Source organism: Pleurodeles waltl, chromosome 3_1 (assembly GCF_031143425.1).
Source record: "Pleurodeles waltl isolate 20211129_DDA chromosome 3_1, aPleWal1.hap1.20221129, whole genome shotgun sequence".
NCBI classification, from domain to species: domain Eukaryota; kingdom Metazoa; phylum Chordata; class Amphibia; order Caudata; family Salamandridae; genus Pleurodeles; species Pleurodeles waltl.
Genome location: NC_090440.1, coordinates 1,456,771,627 through 1,456,795,502, shown reverse-complemented (window position 1 = coordinate 1,456,795,502; position 23,876 = coordinate 1,456,771,627).

The window sequence follows — 23,876 nt, the reverse complement described above, 5'->3', positions numbered from 1 at the left end:
CCTAGCAGCTTCATGAAGGTGGCCCACACCCTCCTTCCCATGCAACCTACACCCACATGCCTGCACCCTTGGCACAGTTTGCCCACTGCCACTGGTGCCAGGTTCATCATTGTCAGGGTTTTCAAGTTGTGACTCCAGTATCTGGACTGGGGGTCACATGATGGTTGTTACTGTCCTTGGGACACAGGTCTGGGGGCGAACTGGTTGCCTGGGATCTAGATGCAACAGGGCTGGGAGGAGTCCATGTTTGCAGGGTGAGGCTGACAGTTGTCACCTGACCAGGATGCCTAGATGGGCAAGAGCCATCCCCAACCACCACACATCCAGGAGTGCTCTCCTCACTGAAGGCATCATCCAGGGGGGAAGTGGCTGTCTCTGGAGTGCTTTTTTCATGGTCCCAACTGCAGGTAGACTGTTGAAGATGGGAAACAGACAGTTACAGGTTGTAATGTGACATGTAGCACCAATTGTAACAGGTAGATATGCTTTGGGCCATATACAGACTGGCTTTGCTTGATCCTCTTCTGTGACAGTGACACTTGCTTTCAATTATGAAGAGCTGAAATTTGGGGTACAGGCAGTTCTTTTTTAAGTCACCTTGCTATAGGATGTCAGAGTATCTTGGCACTTGGATGGCTGTTCATTGACTCATATCTTGGCAGCAGTGTAGCATAATATATTTCATGGTACCTCCCAGTTGGCAATACTTCATTGTTGAGTTAACAGACAGCTGCACAATATCAGGTGCACACTGACCTGCCAATCAGATTTGAAGTAACCATTCTACCTGGCCATATGTGACAGGTTACACGAAGTACAGCACAATGCATATATGGGAGACCCCTATGTGAGTAGAGTTCAATAGGTGATGGAAGGTAGAAGGGACAGAGTAGCAGAGGACACAGTTGTAGCTTTGAGGGGTATGTCAGTGGCAGCTGTCCTTGGTATTCCTGTCAATAGGTGTCCTATGCCAACAGACTATATAATTGTTATCCCTCTAGGTTAGTACAGTTCTATAGGTGAAGGGAGGTGGAATGGACAGAGTAGCAGAGGGCATGGTTGTAGCTGTGTGTTAGTATTGTACTAGCAGATGTCCATAGCATTGCTGTCAGTCCCACAAACTATGCAATTGTGGACCATTCAAGTGAGTATATTCGATTACATAGTTTACATGCAAGGCTATTTTCATTTTAGTACACTGTTCTGGTTTTCTTAATGGTAGAAGAATGCCTGCTGGGAGTTGTAGTGCTGTCAGTCCCTGTACTACCCACACCATACACAAATACTGTGCTCCCAGGTGAGTTAACATCACATGTGTGATGCCAGACAGAGGTATTCGGACAGTTGGACACAGGGGTGGTGAGTGGGTAGACTGTTAAGGTAGCAAAAGGTGATCAGTGAGCATGCATGACAATACATTTTGGTGTCATTACTGGTGTGGTGACTTACCCAACTCAACTCCCCCAATTACTCCTGTCAAGCCCTCAGGAAGCAGAATGGCCAAGACCTTCTCCTCCCACAATTTGAACTGTGGGGGAGAAGGTGGGAGACCACCACCAGTTGTAAGGACCACCAGCTGATGCCTGGATGACATGGACCGCACCTTCCCACTGAAGTCGTTCCACCTCTTCCTGATGTAGTCCCTTGTGCACGGATAGCTGCCTACAGAATTCACCCGTCGACGATTCTTTGCCACATTTCCATTTTCCTCTATTCTGATAATTGCATCCACCATGACTCTTAACTCAACGTCTGTGAAACAGGATGCTTTTGTGGTGACATGGCGGTGCTAGTCAACGCAAAAATAGGATGCTGGGATATATGTGCTATGCGGTGAGGGGGTGATGGTTAGTAGATGGTGTGTACAGGTGTTATTTTGTGTTTTGGGTGTGTTGTGCATGTGTGGAATATGTACTATGTGAAATTTGGAGGGGGCTTAATTTATAGTACTGTGGCTGATTTTGGGGTCTGGCTTCTATGTGTGGCGCTGTAGATGCAAAGGATAGTGGTGTGTGAAGGGGTGTGCTTTATAGTGACATTGGTAGGTGTGTTGGGTGTGTGGATGTGGTCAGCTGTGCGGATTTTGAATCCATCCAATGTGGTGTTGTGTATTACTGTGGTGACCGCCACGGTTCAAGCCGCCATTGGAAAACCGCCATTGCGATTTGTGACTCGTAATAGGTTAGGTGGTTGGTCGACAGGCTTGCGGTGCTGGTGTTTGGACTGCCTATTTTCTGCCCTACAGAGTCCTGGCGGTGTCAGGATATTGGCTGTCTTTTGGAGGTCCTGGCTGTGTAACTCATAATAAGGCAATCTGTATGACCGCCAATATGGCGGTCTTTTGGGAGCTGAAACCGCAGTGGTCTGACAGTCAGACCACCAAACTCGTAATGAGGCTCTTAGTCCCTTGTCCTGAACAAGTAAAAAGAAAAATATATAAGGGGCAGAATATAGTCACCCTGACCTCTTACAAAAGTCTCCTCGCAGGCCAAAACAATGATCGACAAAAATCGCTGTGACTTAATGGGACTCCAGCAAAATCATTAAAAAAGTACAAAAAAAACAAATAGCGGCCAGGACTGCTTTTTCCTTTTAATGAGAAGTGGGCACAGAGATCCTCTGTCCTAGCCTTGACAGGCCTTGGGGAGCTAATTTCGGTGCCAAAATTAGTGTATATGAAATGAGGGGCTATGTGCCCCCGAGCAATCAGAGGCCCTGGGAAGCCAACCCCTGGGGTTGAAATGTCTATATATGGGAAGGGGGCCTCGTGGTCCCGAGCCATGACAGGGCCGGGGTTCCCACCCCCGGGCCTAAATTTTTCATAATAGGGAGGAGGGCCCCCGTCCCTGAGTTTCTAAAGGCCCTGGGGAGCCAACACCTGTGGCCAAAATAACTCAAAATGGAGAGGGGGCTGGCACAGTCTACCTTCCTCGAGCCTTTAGAGGTCCCAGGGACTACATCCCCTGGGGCTACCAAAGTAATTTATAGAATGAGGACCACCCCTCCCTGAGCCATAAATGGCCTCAGAGACCCCATCCTCGGGGCCCGCTCACTAGCTATGTCTTGGGGAGCCCACCCCTAGGACCTAGCAGTTTCTCTGCCTGTACCGTCACGGGCTGGGAAACCTGTGTTTGCTCCCGCCTGGAGAGAGCATTTTGTAATCTTCTGGCAAGAGGGAGCAAACACATAGGGGCTCATTATGAGTTTGATGGTTCGACTGTCGGACTGCCAAACCTGTGGAGGTGAGGCTCCCATCATACCGGCAGCCTCAACCCCCTTTGTATTATGATGTGATCGGCAGAAACATCATATTACAATGTTTCCACCAGTCAGCCTGGTGGAAACAGGGTGACTGCATTGGCCTCAGCTCCCTTATGGGGAGGGCCCTGCACCGGCTTTACGCCAGCCTTTTCATGGCACTGAAACCACCATGGAAAGGCTGGCAGAAAGTGGACTTATGATCAACACCGCAGTGCTGCCATGGGCACAGCCATGGCTGACTATGACTCTGACTGCCGCCAACCTGTCGGGAACCGTGATCCTGGCGGAGGTCCCCTGGCAGTCTGATCCACCAGGATCGTAATCTTCCGGTCGGGCCACCAGGAGTGTGGCGGTCCGTCCGCCACCCTGAGTTTGGAGGTCTTAAGTCCAGCAAACTTGTAATGAGGCCCAAAGTCTGCTCCCACCTACTGGCAGCTTTGAAAATGCTCAAGCCAGCTGGGAGCAGAATTGTGATCTGTTTCCCTGCCTGGACTGGTGTGGGCAGGAAAACAGGCCACAATATTGCTCCTGTCTGGAGGAAGCAGCATGAGTAGCTGCTCCCTCTAGGGTTGGGAGAAATGCCACATCTCAGTGCATGTGGGGAGCTGGCTGGAGCCGCATAGGCTATGGGGCTCCTCCCAAGGTCTCCAGCGAATGTATGGTGGGTATTGATATTGATACTATTTTTAAAGCACACGAATGCCCAAGGGCGTCTTTGTGCTGCCATATGCAAGGTTAGCAACACAGGAAGAATAACTAGGGAAATATAGAGGTCAGAATTTGAGATGATTCCTAAGACTAATATGGAAGTGCAAAAAGCCAGAATTTCAGTTGTTTCCTAAAACAGATCAGATTGGACTGATTATTTAATTGGAATGACAGTTTATTACAGAGTTTGGATGTTGAAAAAACTAAGGCCATTATTATGAGTATGGTGGTCCGGGGACCGCCACACTCGTGGTAACAGTCGGACTGCTGCACTCCAGGTGGTCTGACTGCCACATTACAACCCTGGTGGGCGAACCTGCCTGAAGACTGCGTTTTCCACCAGAAACATGGTTCCCGATGTGGTGATGGCGGCCTGAGTTGCACTCAGCTAGGGCAGCGCTGAACATAGCGCCGCCTGGCTTATTACAACTCAGCTTTCCGCCTGCCTTTCCATGGCAGGGACCCCGCCATAGAAAGGCTGGTGGAAAGCGAGTGCCGGGACACAGGAGGGCCCCTGCGCTGCTCATGCCCATTGCATGAGCAGTGCAGGTGCCCCCCTGCTCAGCACCATCGGAATGCGCACTGTCTTCCTTGCAGACAGTGCGCATCCCGAGGGTGCTGGAGTGCTACGATATTGGCCTCAGCTCCCTTAAGGGAGCTGAGACCCTTATTGTAGCACTGCTACCTGACGAGAACCGCGTACTACACTGTTCCCCCGGTCAGCCCGGTGGGAACATCATGGTGTCCTCCCCCTGAGTTTGGCGGTCCCGCAGTTTGACCGCCTCACTCATAATGAGGCCCAAAGCTTCTGCCCCCACCAAGAAACTTTGTCACATTTGGGGACTATCACAGTTTTGGATGCAGCAGATCAAAGAGTTCTCCCTGGTGTGTGCCATAAGAATTTCTTTCTAATACTCTGGACTTGTATTATGCAAAGTTTTGTGGGCCAAACAAAAGTTAAAGTCAACTTGCTTTTTGATCAGAAGCCAGTGGAGCTCCACTAACATGTGAGAAATTGATTTAAATGTGGGTATTCTTTCAAGGAAACAAGCGTCTGCATTCTGTAATATTTGCAGTCTGTTCAAAAAGATTTGCTGACTGTCCAAAAAAGGGGCATTACAATAATCAAACCTGGAAAGTATCAACACATTGATCACTGTTTTCTGAAGATCAAAATGAATAATCTTTCTCAACATTCTTAAGAGGCAAAAACAAAAGGATGAAAGCTTAATGATCTGATCAGAAAATGTAAGATTTGCATTGAAGATCACTCCCTAGTTCCTGGCTTTTTGGATCATAGAAGAAAGGGGGCCAAGGTATTGCAGCCACCATAAAGGGTTCCAGAGGAAACCTCAGTTTTATCCAAATTTAATTTGAGGCAAATGTGTTTAATACAACAGACTACTTTGCTCATGCAGATGTTGAAGCGTTGCAAAACATCCTCAACATCATTCGAAATCAACACCATAGTTTGGTTGTTGTTGGCATAAGAAGTAGTCAAATAATCAATTGAACAAACTGGCCTTCTAAGGGACTACATACATGTTGAAGAGCACGGGGCTCAGTGATGACCCCTGGGGGACACCAGAGGGCAGTGAGAAAGAATTGGACGTGAATTCTCCGAGGGAGACAGACTGCTCTCTGTTGGTAGGAAAGAAGTGAAACAAATTTAACGCTGGTCCGCTGATCCCTATCTCATCTAAACAATCTATAAAAATGAAGTGGCTCACCATGTCAAAGTCTGTGGTTAGGTCCAAAAGTATCACTGCAGCCTTTCCTTTCTTGTCCATAATAAATCTAATCCCTTCCGTGGCTGTCGTTAGAGCTCATTCCATGCTATGGTTTTTTCTGAAACCAAATTTGTCACCATTTAGGCACCAGAGCACCTACCTTTATTAGTACGGCCTCCCGGAGATGGGGAGATGGAGTCCCCAGGGCCAGAAAAGGCTCAGGGAATGGGCCATGTGGCCCACCTCCTCTTTAGGTTTAGTGGTGTCTCCAACGACTAACAAGGTTCAGGAAAGGGGCCTAGTGGCCCCCTCCCTTGAACAAAAGAAGACCCTGGGGTCCCCTGGGCCTAATGAGGCTCTTGGAGGGGGCCACGCAGCCACCTCTCCCTTTAATTAAACAAAATGTCCCTAATAACGCTAGTGGAGGGGGCATCTTGGACCCCCTCCCCTTTCATAAGGCTCGGGGAGAGTGGACAAGGGCCTCCCTCCACTTTAAAAGAAAAAAAGGACCTGAGGGATGGGGGGCACAGGGCCTCATAGGGCCCAGGGAGGGTGGAACGTGCCCCGCCCCACCCCCGTAATAAAATATTATTTTACATTTTTAAATAACCCTAGCAATACACTGGAAAAACAAACAGTTAGGTGTGATAACAAGATCTGTTTTTATTTTTTTTTAAATGTAAAAATTCATTGAAAAAACAAAGGTTAAAGTATATGTCAATAACAACATTAACATTTTCAACTAAAGCAATGGCAAAGCCAGGAGGTCTGGCCTATGCAAGAGGTATTGGCTTTGCCAATATGTTTTAGCCATGTTGCACACCAGGGTGGCTGCTGTTCAGTATTGCTAAAAGTTAGTGGGGTAAAGAAGAGCAGCATGGACGTGGAGTAGAGTAGACTGCAATGGTATGGAGAGGCATTCAGTGGCTTAGGTTGGTGTAGACTTGAGTGGCTTGGAGTAGAGTGAAGTCTAGTGTCTTGGAGTGGCGTGGAGTGGCATGGACGCAGTAGAGTGTAATAGAGTGGAAGGGAGTAGAGTGGAGTAGGGTTGAGTGCTGTAGAGTGTCAGCGTGAATTGGAGTGCCCTTGAGTCGCATAGAGTGTCTTGGAGTGGTGTAGAGCAAAGAGGAGCAGAGTAGAGGATGTTGAGTAGAGTGGAGTAGAGTTTGTAGAGTACAGTGGAATAAAGCTGACTAGATTAGCAGAGTGGAGTGGTATGAAGTGGAGCAGTGTAAGAGAGTGGAATGGCATAGGGTGAAGTCAGGTGTTGTAGAGTCAAGTGGTGTAGGGTACAGTGGAGTGGCATAGAGTAAAGTGGTATAGAGTGGAGTGGGGTACAGTGGAGTGGAGTGGCATACAGTGGATTGGAGTGGCATAGAGTAGAGTGGCATATAGTACAGTGGTGTAGAGCAGAGTGACGCAGAGGGTTATTAGGATAGTATAGAGCAGCATAAAGTGGATTGGGGTAAACCTGAGTGGTGTGGAGTGGCATAGTGTAAAGTGGTGTAGAATGGCATACAGTGGACTGGAATAGAGAGGAGTGGCATAGATTGGAGTAGGGAGTTGTAGAAAAGAGTGGAGTAAAGTGGCATTGAGGGTGTTGCGTAGTGTGTTGTAGAGTGGATTAGTGTTGTGGAGTGCCAGAGTGGAGTAGAGTGTTGTAGAATGTCAGAGTGGAGTAGAATGTCATAGAGTGGAGTATCATACAGTGTAGTGTTGCAGAGTGGCCTAGAATTAAAATGGCGTACTGTACATTGGTGCAGAGTAGATTGGCGTACAGTACAGTGGTCTAGAGTGCATTGATGTGGAGTGGAGTACAGTGCAGTGGTGTAGAGTAGAGTGGTGCAGAATAAAGTGCAGTGGCATAGAGTGCAATGGTGTAGAGTAGATTGTTTCAGAGTAGAGTGAAGTGGCATAGAGTGGAGTGGTTTAGGGTAGAGTGGAGTGGTGCAGCGTGGAGTGCAGAGGTGTACAACAGAGTGGCATAGAATGCAGTGGTACAGAATAGACTAGACTGGTGTGGCTTGATGCAGAGTGTAGTGGTCTAGAATGCAGTGGCGTGGCATAGAGATGAGTAGTGCAGAGTAGAGTGACTGTGGCATAGAGTAAAGTGGTGCAGAGTAGAGTAGTGCAGAGAGCAGTTGCATAGAGTACAGTGGTGTAGAGTGGTGTAGACTACAGTGATGTAGAGCACAATGTGTAAAGTACAGTGGTGTAGAGTAGAGCGGCGTAGAGTGCAGTGACGTGAAGTGTAGTGGTGCGGAATAGATTAGAGTGGCATAGACTGATGCAGTGTGTAGTGGTGTAGGGCGCAGTAGAGTGGCATAGAATTGAGTGATGCAGAGTATAGTGCTGTGGCATAGAGTAGAGCGGTGCAGAGTAGAGTGGTGAAGAGAGCAGTGGTGTAGAGTACAGTGGTGCAGGCTAGAGTCGTGTTGAGTTTAGTGGCGAAGAGTATAGCCTTGCAGAGTTGAGTGTCGTACAGTAGAGTGCAGAGATGGATAGAGTGGCACAGAGTGTAGTGACAGAGTGCCCAGGTGTAGAGTGGCATAGCTTGCAGTGGAGTATAGTTTAGTTGTGCACAGTAGAGTGGCTTTAAGTTCAGTGGCAGGGAGTGTCGTTTTGCAGACACAGAGAGCTGTGGTGTTGAGTAGAATGGTGTAGAGTGTGCAGAGTAGACTGGCGCAGAGTAAAGTGGCATAGCATGCAGTGGCGTAGAGTGCATTGGTTTTGAGTAGAATGGCGCAACATAGAATGCAGCGGCGCAGAGCGCAGTGGTACAGAGTAGAGTAGTGTGGCATAAAGTGTAGTGGAATATTGTGCAGTGGCGTACAGTAGGCTGTTTTAGAGTAGAATGAAGTGGCATAGAATGGAGTGGTGCAGGTAAAGTGCAGTAGCATAGATCAGTGGTTAAAGAGCAGTGTCTTAGAGTGGTGCAGAGTACAGTAGAGTGGTGTTAAGAGGAGTGGACAAGAGAAGAGTAAAGTAGCATAGAGTGCTGTGGAGTAGAGTAGATTGTTTCAGAGTAGATTGAAGTGGCATAGAGTGAAGTGATGCAGAGTGCAGTGCAGTAGCTCAGGATAGAGTGCAGTGGCATAGAGTAGTGGAGTAGAGTGTAATGGAGTAGGGTGCAGTGCTGCAGAGTAGAGTGGCATAGAGTGTGGGAAACTGGCACCTTGTTGCAGTACCCCCCCCACCCATTTTTTGCCTAGTTTCTGAATGCAACTTGGACTGGAGTGCACTGGGATCCTGCTAACCAGGATCCCAGTGCCAGTGTTCTTTCCCCAAAACATTGTAAATGTAATTGGATATACCTTTAGCTACCACTATAAGTCCCTAGTAAAAGGTGCTTAGGTACACAGGGCATGGGGTACTAAGGGTAAGCCCCTGAGGGCAGCAGCACCGATTGTGCCACTCTCTAGGGGCCATGCATCCAGATGCACCCAGCACTGCCATCACAGGCTGAGTGTTCTGGTGCAAGCCCAACACACAAACGCAACTTGGCACACTACCGGTGTGCCCTGTCCATTTACTATGGGTAACACACCCCTCTAGCAGGCCTTACCGCCCTAAGGCAGGGTGCTCCATATTATATGAGAAGGCATAGCTGCATGAGAAATATGCCCCCACTGTGCCCTTGCCAAGCCTGTGTCACAGTGAGTGAGCAGAGCAGCCCTCTTAATATATATGTTGGACACTGGTCAACACGAGTTTCCCAGCTACATAATGGCTACTCTGAACCCTGGGATGTTTGGTATCAAACAACTTAGAATGATAAATCCAAACTGGTACCAGTACTGGCTTTATTATAAAATGTACCCAGGGGTCACCTTAGAGGTGCCTCCCTGCAAAAGCTAACTATCTTGGCATGATTTCTGACTGGTTCCAGCCAGCCTGACACATTCAGACAGCCAATACACAAACCTCGGTGGAGAGCCCTGTCTCTCTGGTTTGTAAACCTTTGCCCTTTCTGGGTGGAAGAGCTAACACTCCCTCCCTCAGGAATTTGCACTGCCATGGCAGTGAGCCTCAGAGAGCTACCACCCTTGAAACTCGACCCCCTGGCCTGCTACTAGCAGCAGATGGCCTCCCCTTTGTAGACCCCCACTTTTGGAGGGAGCAAAGACAGGAAACCACACAAACGGTAGGTGGAGTGGCCTCACCTGGCATGCACCACCCCCCAAGGTGCTGCCTGCGAGGTGGACCCTCTAGTTCATTTTCCTCCATCTTGGATGGAAGTAAAATAGCCAATCAGATTTAAGGAAGTGACCCTTAACACAGGAAGTGGTCACTATAGTGAGTGTAGCCACCCAAAGGTAAGTGTCCCATTGGACACTACCAGGTTCCCGCTAAAACATCAACTAAGTTCAGTATTTAGTGAGCACCCCTAGACTAAGAAATCAGATTCATCAGGAAGAAAAGACATCAGCACCAAAGAACCCGACAGCACGAGAACAGAGGACCTGCTGCACTAGAAGAGGCTCCAAGACTCCTGCTTGCTGCACCAGAGGCCTGACAATCGCCGCTGCGGAGGAGCTGACCACTGGACTGACCTCAAAAGACCCAGAGGACCTCCAGGCTTCTCAGTTAGCCTGAGATCTCTCTCCTGAGTGGAGGCACCACTCAAGAACTAAAAGAAACCAGCAATAACCAGCAAAACGGTGACGGCCACTTCACCGACTGGCCAATATCTTTGCAACCGGAAGTCGCGGCAAGACCAAACGACACACCAAAGACAGCCCAGACAAGACCTACAAGTGCACCAATTGTGGTGGCACTGGGCCCTCCCGTGTCTGAGTTGTGCCAATACTCTGGGTACTGGTCAGTGCACTTTGGACTACAGCAAACACAGCTCTCCCAGAGCTGCAACGGGACCAGGTGAAGCCCCAATCGAACGACTTCAGGAACACCCTGGACCTCCCACCAGAGTGCCCTCATCGACCTGCACAGCTCCAAAGAGCTCCAGTGTGCACAGCTTCCAAGACCTCCCTGCATCCGGCCGCCCAGAGTCCTGCATCGCGGAACCAGCTGTGTGCCGTGGGTCCCTAACCCCTTGCGATCTCAACATCCAAAGGGGACCTGAGGCACCACCTTTAAATCTGCAAATCACCTCCTTTTCCAGGTAGGCCCTCAAAGTGGCCCCAGCCTGTGCCAAGAGACTTTCCAGCTCTGCTCCCGCCGGGAACCGCTCAAGACTCTCTAACTGGCACAGTGTGCCTACCATCCTTAGTGACCATCCTGCAAAAGAAGAAACTGGCAACTCCATTGTGTGATTTTATATGCATTTTTACAGGTGGCCTACCATTGATTCCTACTGGGCGTAATTACGCACAGAAGACTAAGGGGGTCATTCCGACCCTGGCGGTAAAAACCGCCAGGGTCGCGGATGACGGAAGCACCGCCAACAGGCTGGCGGTGCTTCCTGGGCCATTCTGACCGCGGTCTGAAAACCGGGTCCGGCGGTTTCCCGCCGGATTTCCCCCGGTTTCCCAAATCCGCCATGGCGGCGCTGCAAGCAGCGCCGCCATGGGGATTCTGACCCCCTTCCCGCCACCCTGTTTCTGGCGGTTTTTACCGCCAGGAACAGGATGGCAGGAACAGGTGTCCTGGGGCCCCCTAACAGGGACCCCAGCCTGCTTTTCACTGTCTGCCTAGCAGACAGTGAAAAGCGCGATGGGTGCCGGAGCCGGCTTCAGTGTTGCAGGCCCCTTTCCCGCTGGGCCGGCGGGCGCTAACTTGGCTAGCACCCGCCGGCCCAGCGGGAAAGTTGAAATGGCCCCAGCGGTCTTGACCTTGACCCAAGGGTAGGTCACTCCCCCTGCCGCTGCAGCTCCTCCAGCTCCTCCAGGTTCCTGAGTTCCTGAGACCCACCTAACAGTAAGTACCCCCCACCTCCCAGCCCCTCGCTCTGCCCCACGCTACTCACCCTCTCTGCTGCTCCTGCTTCTTTTCTTCTTTTCTTCTTCTCTGCTCTTCCTCCTCGCTCCTCGTCTGTAATCTTCTGCTGTACTCTTCTTTTCCCCGTCTTCTCTCTTCTTCTCTTCTTCCTCATCTTCTTCTGTGGTCTTCTGCCTTGTGTTCTTCGTTTTCTGTATCTTCTTCTGTGTTCTTCTGTGTTCTTCTGTGTTCTTCCGGTCTTCTGTTCCCTGTTCTTCCGGTCTTCTGTTCTTCTGTTCTTCTGTTCTTCCGGTCCTCTGGTCTTCTATCTTCTGCCTTCGGCTCTTCTGCCTCCTCCGTCTTCTTTTTCCCGCCCCTGCCCTCCTGCTCCTACCTCATCCCCCTCCCTCACTCGCATCCCCCTCTCTATCTCCCCTATCTAACCCGTTCACTATCTACCTCCCTCACTCCTCCTATCTACCTATCTCTCTATCTCTCTATCCCACTATCTAATCTCCCTCACTCTCCACCTCCACCTCCTCCTATCTTCCTATCTCTCTATCTATTTCCCTATCTATCGATTTCTCTATCTATCGATTTTCTCTATCTACTTCTCTATCTTTTACCCCCTTCCCGCCACCCCCTCTATTACCTATCTTCCTATCCTCTCACTCTACCTTTCACCCTCACCCACCTCTACAACCCCCCTCCCCTATCTTCACAACCCTACTCCTATCTTTCTCCCTAATCTCCTAAACCTCCTAACACTCACCCCCCTGCACCCTTAAACCCCCCTCCCCCAGCTCTACTCACTCTACCTGTCCCCCCCTCGCGCTTTCCCGCCGCGACCTCCTGCACGCCCCCGCTCCCCAGCTCCCATTCGCCCCCAGCTGACCCCTCCCCCCCCCTACCTCATTTGGCGGCCGCTGTGCGACCGCGCCGCTGGCGCGCCGGGGGCGCACCAGAGGCAAGCCCGTCTGCGCCCGTCTGCGCCCGTCCGCGCCTGGCCCGCGCCCAGCGCCACGACCCCTGGTCCCAAGCTCTCCCAAGCCCCCCCTGATCCGCTACGACCCCACCACCCTCCACGCCCTCAACCCAGGACGCTCAAACACCTGCTTCCAAGCTCACCCCAAACGCACCCATGGACCCTTCGCCTGCAACTCCTGCAAACGCATCTTCCACCACGCTACTACCACGACCACAAGCCCACGCGCCATCAACCACCTCAAGTGCATCCTAGTCAACGCTCGCTCCGTCCACAAACACGCCGTCGAACTCTGGGACCTCCTGGATTCCACAGCACCGGACGTCGCCTTCATCACGGAGACCTGGATGAACGCCTCCTCTGCGCCAGACATCGCCACCGCCATCCCCGAAGGCTACAAGATCTCCAGGAAAGACCGCACCAACCAAGCAGGAGGAGGTATCGCCATCGTCTTCAAAGACTCCATCAGCGTCACCACCTCCACCGAAGACACCCCTCTCGCCGGTGAACACCTGCATTTTCAGATTCGCACCGACCCGAGGACCACCCTCAGAGGATCCCTCGTCTACCGTCCTCCCGGACCACGCGCCCCTTTCAGCGACGCCATCGCCGACTTCATCTCCCCGCACGCCCTCGCCTCACCGGACTACATCCTCCTAGGCGACCTCAACTTCCATCTGGAACAAAACAACGACCCCAACACCACCACCCTGCTCGACAACCTCGCCAACCTCGGCCTCAGACAACTGGTGAACACCGCCACCCACATCGCCGGACACACGCTCGACCCTATCTTCTCCGCCAGCAAACACGTCTTCTTCAGCCACACCTCCGCCCTACACTGGACCGACCACAGCTGCGTCCACTTCACATTCTGACGCGAGACCCGCCACCTCCGCACTCAACCCATCCCTCGTCGACAGTGGAACAAGATCCCTGAAGAGCAACTCTTCTCCGCACTAGCCGCCAACCAACCCACCCTCACCACCGACCCCAACGATGCAGCCCTCAAACTCACAAACTGGATCTCCAACTGCGCAGACAACCTTGCTCCCCTCAAACGCACGCATCGACAGACCAACACCAAAAAACCTCTCTGGTTCTCTGACACCCTCAAAGATTCAAAGAAAACTTGTCGCGCCCTTGAGAAAGCCTGGCGCAAGGACCACACCGCTGACAACATGAACGCCCTCAAGAACGCTACCCGCGAACACCACCACCTGATCCGCGCTGCCAAAAGGAACTTCTTCACCGACAGACTGGACAAAAACAGCCACAGCAGCAGAGAACTCTTCAGCATCGTCAAGGAGTTCTCCAACCCCAGCGCCAACGCCAACGCCGTCACGCCCTCACAGGATCTGTGCGAATCCCTCGCCACTTTCTTCCATCGCAAGATCAGCGACCTCCACGACAGCTTCGGACACCAGACCCAACCAAACACCACCGAACCCGCACCCCCGGCCATCACCCTCAACAACTGGACCCACATCAACACGGAAGAAACCAAATCCATCATGAACTCTATCCACTCCGGCGCCCCTTCGGACCCTTGCCCGCACTTCATCATTAACAAAGCCGACGACATCATCGCCCCGCACCTCCAGACCGTCATCAACTCTTCTTTTTCTTCTGCTACCTTCCCCGAATGCTGGAAACACGCCGAAGTCAACGCCCTACTAAAGAAACCTACGGCTGACCCGAGCGACCTGAAAAACTTCCGCCCCATCTCTCTTCTGCCTTTCCCAGCCAAAGTAATAGAGAAGACCGTCAACAAACAGCTGACCACCTTCCTTAAAGACAACAACCTGCTCGACCCCTCACAAACCGGATTCCGAACCAACCACAGCACTGAAACCGCCCTCATCTCAGTCACAGACGACATCAGAACCCTGATGGACAACGGTGAAACAGTCGCCTTCATTCTCCTCGACCTCTCGGCTGCCTTTGACACCGTCTGTCACCGCACCCTAATACCCCCGCCTCCGCTCCACCAGGATCCAAGGCCAGGCCCTGGACTGGATCGCCTCCTTCCTCGCAAACCGTTCACAAAGAGTTTACCTCCCTCCGTTTCGCTCAGAACCCACCGAGATCATCTGCGGCGTACCTCAAGGCTCATCACTCAGCCCGACACTCTTCAATGTCTACATGAGCCCCCTCGCCAACATCGTACGCAAGCACGACATCATCATCACCTCCTACGCCGACGACACCCAACTTATACTCTCCCTCACCAAGGACCACGCCAGCGCCAAGATCAACCTACAAGAGGGTATGAAGGACGTCGCAGATTGGATGAGGCTCAGCCGCCTAAAGCTGAACTCTGAAAAAACGGAAGTCCTCATCCTCGGCAACACCCCGTCCGCCTGGGACGACTCCTGGTGGCCCACGGCCCTCGGCACCGCACCGACCCCCACAGACCACGCCCGCAACCTCGGCTTCATCTTGGACCCTCTTCTCACCATGACTAAGCAAGTCAACGCCGTGTCCTCCGCCTGCTTCCTCACCCTCCGCATGCTCCGTAAGATCTTCCGCTGGATCCCCGCCGACACCAGAAAAACCGTGACCCACGCCCTCGTCACGAGCCGCCTGGACTACGGCAACACCCTCTACGCCGGGACCACAGCCAAACTCCAAAATCGCCTGCAACGCATTCAAAACACCTCGGCCCGCCTCATCCTAGACGTACCCCGCAGCAGCCACATCTCCGCACACCTGAGACACCTGCATTGGCTCCCAGTCAGCAAAAGGATCACCTACCGACTTCTCACCCACGCACACAAAGCCCTCCACGACAAGGGACCGGAATACCTCAACAGACGCCTCAGCTTGTACGTCCCCACCCGCCACCTGCGCTCCTCTGACCTCGCACTTGCTGCTGTCCTTCGCATCCGTCGCTCCACGGCGGGTGGGAGATCTTTCTCCTTCCTGGCGGCCAAGACCTGGAACTCCCTCCCCACCAGCCTCAGGACCACCCAGGACCACTCCGCTTTCCGGAGACTCCTAAAGACCTGGCTGTTCGAGCAGCGTTAACCCCCCCTTTTTTCCCCTAGCGCCTTGAGACCCGCACGGGTGAGTAGCGCGCTTTATAAATGTTAATGATTTGATTTGATTTGACCGCGGAGCGGCCATATGGCGGTTACCGCTGAATGAGGGCCTAACTGTACTAAAAAGTTGAAAAATCATAACTCTAAAAATTCTTAACGTATCTTGACCATCTTGGGCTTATAAATTATATAAAAATCTTAAGTATTTTTATAAAATTGGTTTAGAGTTATTCCTTGAGTCTGTGTGATGTATGATTGACACTGAGTACAACAAATGCTTAGCACTTCTCCTGGATTAGCCTAACTGCTCGACCAGCTACCTCAAAAATTGGAGCATTAGGTGATCTGATTTTTGCCTGGACCCCATACACAATGTACCTAGTTTTGTACACTACACAGAGGGACAGCCTCCTACATAGAGTGGACTGGTATAGAGTGGAGTGGCCTATACTGCATTGGTGTATAGTACATTGATGAAGAGTTCAGTGGTGCAGAGTAGAGTGCACTTGCACAGAGTAAAATGGTGCAGAATAGAACAGAGAGGCATAGGGTGAAGTAGTGTAGAATGCTGCACCAGATGCCATCAGTGCTAAAGCCAGTCCTGGTGGTTGGCCGTTGTTGTTTCAGTGAATATGTTCACCTATTTCCTTGCTGACAACACATGCATCCACCAAGTAATATAAAAACTATGTTGTGACATAAGCAGGATGTTGAAGGCTGAAATGTAAATAATGTAGTTGTTTTTGGGCTTCTGCTTGTAGTTTTCTGGAAAGCAGTAATCTGAGTTACCTAGGTTTTTATGGCACAGGTCGTACTGCATGTGTTCCACATACTGAGGCTATTGCTCATTAAGTATAGTTGTGTAGGCTACACCATTTAGCTTGACAATGTGTGTTATCATTAAAAGGGTTTGGTACTCTGACTTGCTGACTGTAAACAGAAATATCATTAGACATTCAATAGAGGCTTGCATTAGTCAAAAGCCAACACTGCTTTGAATGAAGAATCTCACATTGAATATTTGTTGCCACAGAAATTGTATGTACCTCCACCCAGCAGGCATGTTGTAAGGGTTATTTTAGATACTCGTAAACTGGAGAAAAGGAGGGAAATGAGTGGGCTCCGTAAAGAGAATAATCTGCATTCCTCTTGCTTTCCCATAGACACTCTCACATTGAAGTCATAGATACAAAAGTAAACGCCAAGCTCCCTTGGTAGAGGGAGACTGACATTTAATCTTTGTGTGTAAATGCACAGCAAATGTGACAAGAACAAGATTTTAAGGCTTGCTTACAGAAAATGAGATCTCAGAAGGATACAGTAAATAAGGTTTGGGCAAGGGCAGGTATGAAGTCAAGCTGGACAGTGTAACACAAATAGAGCCAGCAAATTGAAAGCAAGGGAATGTGAGTTACAAAGCACAAGGCCAATGGTAAGCAATGGACAGAATGAATTTCCAGGGAAGTTTTCTGAATGTCCCCGAGATGTTGTTAGCAAACTAGGCTTCAACCTAAAAACCACAAAAATTCACCAGTTATAGTTAGCAGAGCTAACTATAATTTGTCCCCTGCCATGAACTGCTTATGACCTTACATACTACATCAGTCATGACATATTCTCTGATATAATTTATGACATCACTGATGACATCTCAAGTTACATTATTGATGATATATCTGATGACATCACTGATTCCATCATCCAAGCTTCATTTTCTTGCACATTGCTTTATAAATCACTGTGCCATTACAGCCCAGACAGTAAGTACAAAATAGCTCAGGAGAATATAAGGCATCATTAATGCCATCACATCTACAACTCCCTTAGCTGTAGGAAACAACCATTATGTACAGTATTGACCCTATGCCGAACACTTTACAGGCAGCACAGTTCACATTAACAATCATCCACAGATACATGGGAAACCCTCATTCAGTATGGTGTTCAACATGTACACGACTGTTCAGAGAAAGCCAAGTTCCTAAAAATACTGAATGTCTTTTCCAAAATGAATGTCATACTATGGACAGCTTTTAAACCCCTGACACAGCGAACATACATTGAGAAATTAAGTTGATATGAGTAGAGAAGTAGGCAATGTAAATAGTATTCACTCTATGGAGGCAGTTTACCCTGTAGCTTGCCGTTTGCAGACAGTGAAGAACATGAGAAATACACCACAGAGTATTAAAAGTGTCTACTAAGGGCAGTGTACACTCTATGAAACATTTGCCAAAAAATACACTATCTGCTTAAAATAAACAAGGTCTGAAGATGCTAGAGATCATACTCCCTGCAGCCTTCATTCTGTGGTGAACACTTTACAGATAGCTCATCTTCTTAAGAAAAAGAAATACATGTATATAAGAGGCACATGTGTAATTTCTATGTTATGTAGGAATTGTCGTGCTACAGTAATTCTGTCTAATAACTCAAGACTGCTTACAATAGTTAATATCTATTATGTAGAATCTTTCTCCTGTTGAAAACTTTTCTGCAGAACCAAAAAAACTTGTGTGGAACATAACGAACACAAGTCAACTGTCACCTGTACGCGGAGTAACTCTTGAATACAAAGATGTATAACATGTTCAATTCCTGACAGAGCTATGGTGCACTAGCAACACATGCGCTTTGTAAACTCTTTCACTAATTAGCTGGACCCAAACTGTACAAAATTAGGCAGAAAAGTAGAAACTCATTGCATGGATGCCATCAGTGATGTCATCAATGATATCATTTGAGATACCATCAGTGATGTCATAAATGATGTCATAGAGCATGTCATAAGTGATGTCATATGTGAGGTCATAAGCAGGGCATGAAGGGTTGCAAGTTTTAGTTAGTGCTGCTAACTATACCTGGGGAATTTCTGTGTTTTTTTAGTTAAAAATGTTAATGTTGTCATTGACAAATTCACCTAATTATAACGTTATTTTAGCCTTTGTTTTTTGACTGAAAATATACACACACTCACACAAAACATATCATGTTATTTTGACTTCTACTGGAATTTGCTGCAACACTTTGTGAAAAAATGTAAATATATTGCCGTATTTTAGTGTAAATGTTACCTGCTGTGACCTTGTTGTCTTGCTCATTGTCACGACTCTGTCGTCCCATGTCTAGGAGGCGCTGTAAAGGGACTTTCTGTAGCCTGGGAAACACCTTGAACACTCATCTAGAGTCCCTTTCTGACTCCCGTTTGTTTCCCTTTTTGCTATGGTATGCTTTTAGTAGAATTACATTCGCTTCTTGGGACTGCAAATCCCATAATGCACAGCCTGGTAGTCAGGAAAGCCTGGATTCTGCTATACATTGTTTTCTATGGGAAAAGTCCAGTCGCTCCGTTTTACTGGATTCTCTCCTCAAGGACCCTGAGAGTGTCTGAAACTACACACACCTGAGACCTCTCCTGTGCAGCCCAGTCGTGTGATTCCACCTGGGGTTTGCTGCAGCCTGGAACTGCTTATAAGCAGCCATTTTCTCAAGATCCTCGTTGTGCATTGGAGTTCGATTTCTTTGTGTTCCAGATCCTTTATCGGATGGTGTTCCAGTCTTGTTCCTGCTCTGTTTCAGCTTGAACCTGCTTTCTGTTTCTCTGCCCTATTCCTGCTTGTACCAGCCAGAGACTGCTCCCTGTCTCTTAGCCTTGTTCCTGTTTGTTTCTTCCAGAGCCTGCTCCCTGTTTTTCAGTCCTGTTCTTGCCTTGTTTCAGACTGAACCTGCTCTCAGTTTCCCAGTCCTGTTTCCTGCTTGTTCCTTCTCCCTTTATTCCAGTCCATTTCTTGCTTGTTCCAGCCAGAGCCTGCTCTCTGTTTCCCATTCCTGCTTCGGCTTGTTCCAGCCGGAGCTTGTGCTCTGTTTTCCAGTCATATTCCTGCCTTTGCTTAAGCCTGAGCCTGGTCCCAGTTTCTGCCTCTGCCTCCTAGTTTGTTCCTTCTGTTTCCATTTCCTCTTGGGTATTTGTGTCTGGTAAGTGTACTATCAGTCTTCACCTGTGTATAAGTGTTTTCCTTTGTACTGGGGTTGTCTCCAGGTTTTCCAGGAGGCAATTCCAGCCCCCATTCTTTGTCTAGTGTTATACGTAGTCTTTAGTGCCTAACAGTGACAGTGTGCTAGTGCTGTTTTTCCAGGAATTGCCACTGTGTTTCCAGCTGGACCCACAAGGGCTTGTCTTGTGTAAGTACAATCCTTGTTTGTGCTCTAAGGGTCCAGAGACAGAATCACTTCTGCTGCCTCCTTTCTATGGGGTTTGCGGGGTGACTATCTGTAAGAGCAATCTGCACGGAGGCATTGACATTCCCTGTTGCTGTGGGAAGTTCGGAGCCCTACCCTGCGTACAACCTTAGAGATCACCCCAGTGTGTTTGTCCATTAGTAATCCGTTTCCTGTTTGTTCACACTAAGGTTGCTCTGCTTTTACTTTCCTGTTTCCTGTGCCTTTCCATAGCTGTCCTTTTCCGTGTATGCCTTTAGCTGCTTTTCTGCCCCAGTATACTACCTCTTTGGGATATTCTGTGACCTCAAGGGGTGCCTGATCCAGAGTCCTGATCAAACCTGCCCGAAACCGTGACAGCTCATGGTAACTTTGCCCACCATATGTGCCTGTCAATGAGGCTTAGACATGCTGCGGCTTAGCACATGAGACATTAATTTGGAAAAAAGGCTTGGTCAGAAAAAAGTGTTGACATTTTTTTTACTTATAAATGTCATCTACTAATTCTCATGATCTTGGCGAGGCGCTTGCTTGTACCATAGGTGAGAATTTAGTCATGTCATCAGTGCTAGAAACTGAGGGCCTCATCACAAATTTCATTTTGCAGTACTTGAGTTACACTACAGTAGTACTACTAAAGTACCAAAAATGCTATTCTCAATTCTACAAGTGAAAATGTCCACCTTAACCTCTACCTCTCCTATTATTTTTATGGGGAGGTCCTCACACATGTAAGTCCACTACTTAATAGTAACTTTGGGAGGTGCAAGTGGGAGTGTCTGGAAAAAGGGGCATACTTACTCTTAAATCAGAGGTGTTTAGTAAAGAGTAAGATGGGATTTAAGAAGTAAGGGGAGGGGTTTAGGCAGGAAAATGCACCCACCCACAAAGAAGTAAGCCTATTGCAATGCACAAACTGCACTGCAAAAGATACAACAGCCAAAAAGGGACCTAAAAACTACTCCAACTTGGAGCTGGAGTAAGTCCAGCACTACACATGGCCAACCATTATTACCACAAAAGCCTCCCATATAAATTAGTGGAGAGACACACTAGGGACTTACAATCAAACTACATAGGAAATAATGTCCAATTCAATTATTTAAAATAGTTAAAAATATAATTAAATGTATTTTTTTTTTAATCTAAAAATAAAACCCAATTTTTTAAAGCCTGGGTCAGGGCAGGCGTTAGGGGACCTGTGGGAGTATTTCCATGGTGGAACACCATGGAATAAGCCCACAGGTGCCCTCCCCAGGCCCCAGGGGCACCCCAACCCACATCAGAGGGACTGTGGAGGATGGGGGGGCCACATCCCAGGTAAGTACAGGTAAGATTGCATTTTATTTTTGAATGTGCCATGGGGGGACCTGAAATGGGCCCCCATGCATGGCACAGGATGCAATGGCCATGCCCAGGGGACCCTTGTCCTCTGTGCTGGCCATTGGGGTGGTGGGCGTGACTCCTGCCTTTTCTAAGGCAGGAGTAATGTGGCATGGTAGGTTTAGCACCATAAAATGACGCTAATCTGGTTAGAGCCATTTCTGTTTACTCTAACCTGGCTAAAGTCATTCTTTGGTGCTAAATCCTCTTCTTCTATACTGCCAGCCCCACCCCACTAAAGTCATTTTTTTTTACTCTAGCACACCCTTTGCACCGGCCTGCACTATTCCATAAATATGGTGCCCGGCTGGTGCACAAAAATGGTGCAAGCCGGTGCTAAACATTTTGGTGCAAAACTGAGTTAGTGCAGTTTTGCAGCAAAAAGTATTAATAAGGGCCAATATTTTGTAAGTTTGAGCCACTTTTGAGTCAAAAAATTATGTCAATGTGGCGCAAAAAAAGTATAAATCAGGGCCTTGGTGCTAGACGGGTCTAGCATCAAAGTATAAATATGGAGTTAGTTTTGCACCGAATTAGAGTAAAAATAAATGACACTAATTCGGTGCAAACAGAGTATAAATATGCCGCAGAGAATAAATATGCCCCTAAGTATGGCGTTAAGGTCATAGAGTCATTTTTTGCACGGGAACGCCTACCTTGCATCTCATTAAGGCAAGGTAGGTCTCCACTTCCAGAAAATGACTTTAATTCCATAAATTTGATGCTAGACAGGTCTAGCACCAAAGTATAAATATGGAGTTCGTTTTGCACTGAATTAGAGTAAAAAAAGAATGACGCTAATTCGGTGCAAACAGAGTATAAATATGCCCCCAAGTGAGTTAGGAGGGACAAGGATACAGGTCATGGTACACACTTTGATGTGGCCACACACCCAGATCCATCTTGAGATGCTCTGCCAAATTGAAAAAAGTGTAGACAGGAAAATTAAAAATGTCTGGAAATAACATTTAAGACAGATCTAAGGCCCAAAGGTGTGTTATGTGCATGGCTTTGGCACTAGCCACATCCACAATGCACTGACCACAGGATGACAACTATCACTTTTTATCCAACGATCTGCCAATGAATGCATGTCAGATAAGTAGGTTTAAAGATGACTCAAACAACATCCTGCCCAACCACTGCTCTGCTCTTGCTCTTGCTGGCAAGATAGGAGTCCATTACCATCCCTCCAACAGCTAATAATTCCAGACAGTCTGAGGCTAGGACTTTGAACTGGAATTGGTATGTGACTCCAATGATCAGGTTATTACAAATGATAAGATGTGTAGCTGTCACAAAAGGGAAATCAGCAGATCCAATGTGAACATGGCCCTAGCCCAATATCACTGTCAACTATTGGAGGTAGATGCCACAAAACAACCACTAACATTGTCTCCCTCATATCAACAGGTCAAGCTGCCACTGCAACTATGGACACCACTGAGGAGACTGCCACTAACCCCATGGACTAAGCCCTAAGTGAGCACACCACTCCTGGACCACTGGACGTTAAGGACGGTTCTGGCACATCCGGGCAACCTGGTCAGACAAAACCGGTGAGCCTCAGCCTGATCACATCGATTCCTCCCAGCCCCATGGCCTCTACATCGCAGAGAGTGAGTTGCCCCCAAACCTGTGTCTGAAGGACAGTCACCAACATCTTGTGCCCCCCCGTCCAGGTTCCTGAGTCACAGCCAGCCAACTCCAACAATGAAGGACCTAGACTCAGTAGAAGGGGGCAGGCTGCACCAAGGGCGCAGGCTTGTGGAGGTAGGATGCGTAGGAGGGATGGTGTGACACAGCGGCTGCTGGTGATGCCCCTGGCCAGGATACCATCAGCCAGGTTTTGGGAGCCTACCAACATTTCCAAGGCATGATGGGCCAGGTACTAACCGAACTCAGGGAAATCAAGGAGCTACAGAGGGATTTCCATTGGGAAATGCGTGAACAGTGGGAGGCCTACAAAACCAACATGGCCTCCCTAACTGGAATGCTGAGGGACATCAACAATACCCTGAGCAGGGATCAACAACAACATCCCACCCCTTCTTTTGGCACATCTACACCAGGCCCTTTATTGGTGCCAGCCACTGGAAGGGAGGCCCTGCCAGGGGTAGCACCTGCCTCAGACACCCCTGCCTCTGTAGGGACGTCCAGCCAAGCATCTATTAGGTGCGGATGGCAAGACGCCAACCTCTGCCAGCAAGTGACCTCTTGCTGATGTCGCTCCTTTGTGTGCCACAGATTCACTCTGTTGACTGTTACTAAACCACTTACCATTTCAATGCTAGAAAGACACTGGACTATGGACTCTAAGGGGGTGATTCTAACTTTGGCGGGCGGCCTCCGTTCCGCCGGCAGAATACCGCTACGCGGTCAGAAGACCGCTGCGGTAATTCTGAGTTTCCCGCTGGGCTGGCGTGCGACCGCCAGAAGGCCGCCCGCCAGCCCAGCGGGAAACCCCTTCCCACGAGGATGCCGGCTCCGAATGGAGCCGGCGGAGTGGGAAGGGTGCGACGGGTGCAGTTGCACCCGTTGCGATTTTCAGTGTCTGCTATGCAGACACTGAAAATCTTGGTGGGGCCCTGTTAGGGGGCCCCACGACACCCGTTACCGCCAGCCAGGTTCTGGCGGTCAGAACCGCCAGAACCAGGCTGGCGGTAAGGG